The sequence below is a fragment of the Aphelocoma coerulescens genome, unplaced genomic scaffold (genome assembly GCF_041296385.1).
Source record: "Aphelocoma coerulescens isolate FSJ_1873_10779 unplaced genomic scaffold, UR_Acoe_1.0 HiC_scaffold_94, whole genome shotgun sequence".
Lineage (NCBI taxonomy): Eukaryota > Metazoa > Chordata > Aves > Passeriformes > Corvidae > Aphelocoma > Aphelocoma coerulescens.
Genome location: NW_027184076.1, coordinates 463965 through 471804, shown reverse-complemented (window position 1 = coordinate 471804; position 7840 = coordinate 463965). Strand labels below are relative to the sequence as shown.

Below are 7840 nucleotides of genomic sequence, written 5' to 3'. Positions count from 1 at the left end.
GAGATGCTGTCACCATCCCTGCCTGAAAGGTCTCCCTTTGCTCAGGTAACTCCATTGGGTGGGAGTGAAAGGGGCTGGGCTGAGAGCTGTGGATGTTGTTGCATGGCTGAGAAGCAAAGGCTTCTTGGATTAAGCTTTGAATGGACGAGGAAGGATTTGCTTGGTCAAGCAAGATTTCCAAAAGAAGAGGGAATGAAAAGTCTCCCCCCTTAGGGAGGATGAGAGGTTTGAGCCGGTGGTGGCCAGGTTTGGGTGCTCCTTTTGCTGGGGAGAATCCCTGGTGCAGGGGCCTTTGTGGTGATGCTCTGTAGGTTCTAAGAGGCTCTGTGTGATGGGAAAGAAGAGAAGAGTGTGGGGAGAATTGCCACTGAAGGCAAAGTGTCCCATGCAGGGAGGGGCATGCGAGAGGTGCCTCCGTTAGAGCAGCAGACGTGGGCTCTGCCTGTTTTGGGTGGGAAGGCCAAGGCAAAGCAAGGGCTGGGCTGCAGCTGCTGCTGCTGCTGTGTGAGCCGTGCCGAGCGTGCAGGCGCTGCCAGAGCCGTGCTTGGGGATGGGCTGGAGCTGCAGCTTTCTGCTCCTCTCAGTAGCCTGGTGCCTCCATTCCTGTTTCTATCTGGCAAATCCTCAGCTGGGCAAACTTGCCAGCCTTGCTCTCCGTTTTCCAGAGCTCAGGCACCTTCCTCTTGGGCATCTCTGTGGGAAGAGATGTGTGTTCCCATCCAGACCCTGCAAAGCTGCAGCCTGGATGAGAGTGTTCTGCTGTTCTGCTCAGGGCTGTGGAGGGAGGAGCACATCCCTGTGCCAGGAGCTGGCAGAACTCCTTCCTTAGTGCCCACTTCATGTGTTCAGTGTGAGCCCCACATTCAACTTTGTCGGCTTTGGCAGCTTTTGGACTGTGTTTGAGAAGTCAGTCTTCTCCACTGTTGAAGGCCTTTGGGGCCCAGACTTCTTTGTTAGGAACAAGGGATGGAAGTGTGTGAGCAGTGGAGCTTTAAGGGGGCAGAAGTGTTGGTTTTGAGGCCCCATGACTTGTGTGATTGGTGAGCAGGACAATGGTGATGCTGGACATGAACGGGTTAAGGACTCCTTTAAGCCCAGGGGCTTCTTCTGTGTGGAAGAGCAATTCAGTCAGGGACCATGAGTCCTTGTGTTTGACAGATTCCCTCTTTGGATTAGGAATCCCCTTCCTGTTAACTCTTGCCTCTTCCCAGATGTGCCTGGACTTTTCAGTTCCTGTGTTGGCACAGGCCTTTTTGCATATTATTATACAACTTTGCCAAAGAATTTCTCTGTTTTGTTTAATATGCACACCCACTGCCTGCTGCAGATTTATTAGCCAGAAAGGGCAGAGTCAAGGTGGTGAGTGGGATTTTTTGGGATCCCCAGTATCTCATTGCCAAGTGTGATGACCTTTCGTCTTCTGTAAACTCAGACACAGCAGTTTTCAAAAGCATTTTCTTCTTCAAGAGAAGAAAATGTGGCAGGCTCTGATCTATTGTGTCCCTGCAGAAAACAGTGAGTGATATTTGGGTTTCTTTCTTTCTGGTTTTCAGGACAATCGTAGTGTTGCCCCTGAGTCTTCAGGAGGGGAGGCCGGGAACAGGGCTGCAGCAGAGGGAGCTTTGCCTGGCGCCATGAGCTGCAGAAAGAGGTCCCTGGAGCCCAAGGAGCCTGGTAAGGAGAGAGCCCACACTGCTTTAGAGAGCTCTGAGGCAGCTGCTCTGAGCCTGCCTCTGGCAGGAAGGGAGATGAGAAGAGTTGAGCTCTTGTCTGCAGGGTTGGTGCTTCCTGGTGCCTTTAGGTCAAATCCTGCCCTGGCACAGCCTCCCCGAGCCCTGCCCTCCACGCTTCTCCAGAGGCACTGACACCGAGTGCTGTGCTGTGGCCAGAGAGCCATGAATAACCCTGACCCTGTGGGAGTTGTGTCACCAACCCAGGTGTCCCAGTTTGGAGATGAAGTCTGTGGATGAGTTTGCTGCAGGGTGACAGTGCTCTGGAGGCAACACTGAGTGACTCCTGAAGCAAGAGAGCAAAACCCCAGCAAAAAGTCAATGTAGAAGTCTGAGCTTTTTGTCTCAGAACATTAAATCAATGTATGACCAATCTGCTGGTAGGCCTAGTGAGACACATTAAAAATACAAGCAGCAGAAGCTCTGAGGCCAAGCAAATGATAAAACACAAGGATTTATGATTTGGAAAGGAAAAACTTAACTTACCCCAAATTAGCAAGAACTAATAGGAGAGAGAGAGCACCTTGGATCTGCGTTCTTGAGCAAGGCTGGTGCAGCCTGCAGGCCTCATGGGGAGATCTTTCCCTCCCAGTTCTTCCTGCCAGAGCTGATGGTCGAGTTGAAGCCGCTGTTGCTCACTGCAGAGGGCAGTTTGTAGGTCCCAGGTAATGGAGCTGGTTCGTAACTCAGCTCACAGCACCCTTCAGCTTCAGCCATTTCAGTGAGGACTGAGGTGTCTGTGTCAGCACAGAGGAGGAACAAGGCTGGGCTTCTGTGTGGGAGCTGGGACTGTCTGTGCTTCAAGCTCTCGTGGGTGCTGAGACTTTATCGGGAGACTTCAAACCTTCAGAGGTTTTGAAAACTTGGAATGCTCCCTGTTCTTTAAAGAGCAGGCTTCAAATTCCCAAGGGAGAGTCTGCCTTTCAGGTCACCTTCTACAGTCTTTGATAGAAAGGCAATTACTTCCAAAAGGAGAGATGCCTGAAGGCCAATATTGACTCAGTGTTCCTTTTGCTTCCCAGATATCCATCTGATCTACCTCTCCAGGAGGGCTGCCTTGCGTGGGAGGAAGGGACCGTGGGAGAGCCTGTGACCATCGGGCAGGTGGAATCCCTCTGTTTATAGATAGATTTATAGATGTCTATAGTTATATTTATATATCCATATAGTTAGTTATAGTATTTACACTATACTTATTAGTTACATATAGTATTTATAGATTTATAGAGTTGTGTTTATAGGTGCATATATTTATAGATCTGTGTAGTTAAATTTATATATATAGTTATAGATGTGATGTAATTATACATATGCAGTTACAGTTATAGATTTGCAGAGTTATATTTATATATGTGTAGAGAAAAATTTATATATATATCTAAGTTATATTTATAAATGTACGCAGTTATATAGTTAGAAGTATTTGGATGTTTAGATACATAGATTGATGTTTATATAGGCCTAGGCTGCATTCTAAGCTCTTTCTGCCCTCAGCCACCTTTTTAATCTCTTGTTTTCCCCCTGTGCCCCCTCTGTCCCCTCTTCCTGTGCTGGCTCCGAGCTGGCGGCCGGGCCGGGCGCAGCAGCAGCTGCAGCCCCGGTGTCCCTGGAGCGGTGGGAGCTGCCGGCGGCCGCAGGCACTGTGCCCTGAGGAGCTGCTGGAGGGCGGTGAGCCAGAGGGGGCTGAGGGCGCTGAGGAGGCAGCGACACTGAAAGGACGGTGACCTTGAGGTGCTGGTGGGACTGGGGGGTTTGAGGGAGCAGAGGGCGAAGTGGCACTGAGGTAACAGGGAAGTGGCACAGGCTGAGGGGGGTGGCAGGTCTAAGGGGACAGGATGGATCTGAAGGGACTGAGGGGCATGAGAGGACTGTGGGGGTCTGAAGAAACTGAAGGCGGCTGTGCGTTTGCCGAGGGCATGGCAGGGCTGAGGGGATGGAGGGGGCCAGCAGGGAGCACAGAGGGATCTGGGACTGTGGCTCTGCCAAGCCATGGAACCAAGTCCAGAGTCTCCACTTTTGCCACAGCTGCCCTGAAGTCCTTGAGAACATCCAGAGACTGATGAGAACCAGCAGGGAGAAGCTGAAGGCCGCCAGCAAGAGCAGCGAATATGAACCTGCTGCTGCCACCCGAGAGCCTGGGTGAGGCCCCAGGGCCGCTGAGGCAGGGTGGGCGTGAGGCTGGCGTGGGCTTTGGCCGCGGGCACTGGCCGGCTGGGCAGGAGCGGGCCCTGCCCGTGCTGGGGCCGCTCAGCGCGGCTGCCCCGGGCGGCACAGGGGCTGTCCTTGGGCAAGGCAGCTGTGCCGGCAGGGCCCGGGAGCGGTGCCGGCTGTGCCGCGCTGCCGGGGGCTGCGGGACGGTCCCGCCGGGGCTGCGCTCGCCACAGCCTGGCCCGCTGGGCCTGGTTTTTCTTTCTAAGCCTCCTGGGGAGGCTCTGAGATTTCTCTTCCCTGATGGAAGTGCAGCTGCTGCCAAGGGAAACGTCCCGATCCTGACTCAGTGTTCCCTTTGCTTCCCAGGTGTCCCATCTGCTGTCCCTGTCCAGGAGAGCTGCGCTGCACAGGAGGAAGAGACCGAGGGAGAGGCTTTGAAAATGGGGCGGCTGGAATCCCTCTGCTTGTATTTCTGTTTAAAGATGTATGGACTTGCTCATAAGATAGTGATAATTACATGGATATTTATATGTAGGTTGCTATTTGTATAGGTATATTTCTATATGTATGTTGTTATATTTATGGATGTATGCTGTATATATATATGTTTGTAATTATATATATGTGTATCTATCTATCTAAGTATATGTGTATGTTGTTATGTCTGTGTTCTGTTTCCTATGTATACTGTTTTCTAGGTATCTATTTCTATTGATGTAGTTCTAGGCATATGGCTACTTAAATAGGTATAGTGGTATTTGGTTAGGTATATATGTCTATTTTTATATTTTTATATGTATATTGATCTATTTCTATGTATAACTATCTTTACATATGTGTTGAGATGTACAGCTATATATTGGTATTGATTCGTTGTATGGATATGGAGATTTGTATGGTTGCCTAGAGATAGGTTTGTTGTATGTATGTATTTCTAGATATAGTATGTAATATCTAATATTTCATCTATATCTGTATCTTGTGGTGGTTATAAATGTCTTTATTTCTATTTAAATATGTGTAAAGTTGTACAGTTGTAGAATGCTGTTTATTGAGTTCTTGGCATAGGGCTATTTAGAGAAGGATAGTGATATTTTTGTACTGATATATGGGCTGTACGGTTGTAGTAGTATGCAATAAATTAAGTTGTTAACCTTCAGTTGATCTTTGTGTATAGTGAGTTGTTGTAGAGGTTGGCAATAAATTAATTTTTGTTAACGGAAGTGGGTATTTGTATAGTTTTACATTGCATTGTTGTAGAAGTCTAATAAATTACTTTTTTGAACTTAAAGTTAGATCTGTATAGTTATATATTGTCAGCGCGGGTGTAGCAATTTGTAATAAATGACATTTGTCAACTGAGATGAGTGTCCTGTGATTTGTGCTCTCCAAAGCAAGGGGCAGATGTAGACGTGAGGACGCTGGAGGATTTTGGCCATGAAAATCCCCAGCCGTGCCCAGCAGATCCCCCCAGCTGCAGCCAGGCTGGGCAAGGGAACGGCACATTTGGGCTGCCAGCAGAGCCACACGTTGGCTACAGACTCGCTGCAGAGGCCTGCTGAGAAATCGGGGCTCCCCTGAGCGTAGAACTGCAGCCAGGAGCCACCCGGGGAGGAGAAATCGTGCCCAATGAAAACAAGAAAGAAAATGTGGCAAAACAGATGTGATGATACTGTGGGAGCTTGATTAGATGCCCTAAATCACCACTGTCTAGGCATGTATTCAGCAACAATAATGTGTATAAAATCCCTTCCAGGAAAGATAGGATTGCACTTTCCCCTTCATTTACCTTGCTGTTTAAGTGGAAGATGTCCTTGTTACTGAGAATTTTTGCCCTTCAGCACCTCCCTCCCTCCCTCCCATTAAATAAAAGATTATGTACTGCAACGTGTCACCATAAATGAAAACAGCCCTGGCCTCGTGACAGTGTTTGCAAAGTCTTCCCTCCTCCTGCCCCTTCCTGTCCAAACTCTACCTGAGGTGAGTGAGGGCTCCAGGAATTCAGCAGGGTGCAGTACCACCACAGGTGGGAAGGTTTTGCAAAGCTTCCTAAGTATCAGGAAACTCTGGCTTTGCCAGTCTTCCCCTGGAGTATTGTTCTGCTCGTGAATGATCTGGGAGGACGCTGTGCCTCCAGCTCACTCAAGTAAAGTTTGTTTTCTTCATGGCTTGAATAGAGGAAAATGAAAATTGTAATTTTTAAAGTGAAATTTGGGCTTTGGTGCAGCTGAGTTTGCTTCATGATTTGCTGTGGAAAGTAGGGTAAAAGCTTTAAATTCCCAACAGAAGCTGACACCTGGCCCACACAGAGAGTTGAATGAGGCCCAGGTGTGCTTGCTGCACACTGGTCCAAGGGAGAAGTTGGAAAAAAATGCCCTTGTATTGCAGATGAGCCTCTGTGTACTGTTGTCGGAAGGGCTTTCTGTGGTAAAACGTGGTAATCCAGCCAGAAACTGTGGATATGTGAGCTCTAACAGCAACCTGCTTCTCCAGAGCAAGGGACAGGGCCAGCCCCAAAGCCTGAAAGGTGTTCTGGGTACTGGCGGAGGTACTGGAAGGCCAGGCTGTCCTTGTGCAGGGATGGCCTTCAAAGGGGCCTTCACACCTTGTGCTGCTGGCAAAGGGCAGCTGGTGGCCTTCCAGAGAAGGCTGCTTTTGTCCAGTTCTTTGAAGTGTTCCAGCCAGCATCAATTCCTGCTGCTCACACCAGCCCCTTTCCAAGCAGGAGGAACTCTGTGTAGGCAGCCTGACAGCGTAGTGGCAGGAGAATAAAATACTCAGCTGAGTGTTATCAGCTCTCTGTCAGAAGCTGCATCCGCAGTGCCTTATCTCTTCCAGTTGTCTCAGACGTGGAGGAAGTAGCGGTAAATCACTGATCCTGGAAAGGAAAGCGGAAGGAACAAAGGCAGTAGCTGGTCCCTGGGGCCTTGGGAGCAGTGAGAGCCATCCAAAATAGGACCATTGCTGGGTTGTGGAGATGAGAGTGACCAACCCAGCAATCCTCTGCATGAGACTGGAGCCATCTGTGAATAGGAGCATGGAAATCTGACCTTGAAAAACAGAAAAGGTGTCCTTGGGTATTTGCCAAAGCTTGGATGTGGTCTGAGCCACCTGGGCTAGTGGAATGTGTCCCTGCCCATGGCAGAGGGGCTGGATCTAGAGTGTCTTTAAGGTCCCTTCCAACTCAAGCCCTTCTCGGAGTCTGTGAATTATAAACCCATAATGACAAAGAGAACACAACAAATCTGGGTTCCCTGCTACGTTATTGGAGGTTGCTGTAGGCACTTGTGTCACCTGGAGACTGGTTTGTATTTGGAGAGATTTTCATGGTCCTACAGTATCTATGTGTGACTTTCCCCGGTTCAGAGTGACACCAGATACCAGAACAGGCTATGTGCAAGCACAGAATTGGTTAAGCTGCCTGTGAACCTGATGGGAGAAGCGTGTTTGTGTTATTGCAGTGTTTACCCTGTACAGGTGATATTTGGTTTTCATTCTGAACATGCAATGTTCATGCACAATGCTTATATATGCATAAATACTGGCTTTAAATCCCAATTCCCTCTTCACACAAGGATGTGCAATCCATCAGAAATATTTAACAAGGAGCCATATTAGCTTTGGGCTTGATGGTATGGCTTGTTCAAAGTGTATGATGAGCCCTAACAAATACCACTCTTGTTAATTTGGGTTTATCCTTGATCAACCCTCTTGCACAGAAATCACTTACTTACAGCAGAGACTAAATGAAATTCCTTAATACAGATGAGAATTGTGCAATCCAGGCAGATTAAAGGGGGAGTGTTCTGTCACTGTGAAAAGGCAATCTAGATAACCTGTTTGCTGTACTTCCTGGAGAAGGCTTTGCACTTAAGAATGCAAAGGGAAAACCCATTTCTCTTTAAGACGTATCTTGAAAGAGCTTTTTGTATGACCAGAAGCAGCTACACTGATATTGA

The 7840-nt window shown here is 48.5% G+C and overlaps 1 long non-coding RNA gene across 2 annotated transcripts; it reads left to right on the top strand.

Annotated features, from left to right (window-relative positions):
- The first annotated feature begins 1555 nt into the window (after positions 1 to 1555).
- Positions 1556 to 5243, top strand: LOC138102617 (uncharacterized). 2 transcript variants are annotated; one of them, XR_011147460.1, is made up of 4 exons: positions 1556 to 1674; positions 2753 to 3461; positions 3756 to 3869; positions 4248 to 5243. It is a non-coding gene; the product is annotated as an uncharacterized lncRNA (long non-coding RNA). The 2 variants fall into 2 exon arrangements; XR_011147459.1 differs by having other exon boundaries at positions 2753 to 3869.
- The last annotated feature ends 2597 nt before the right edge of the window (positions 5244 to 7840 follow it).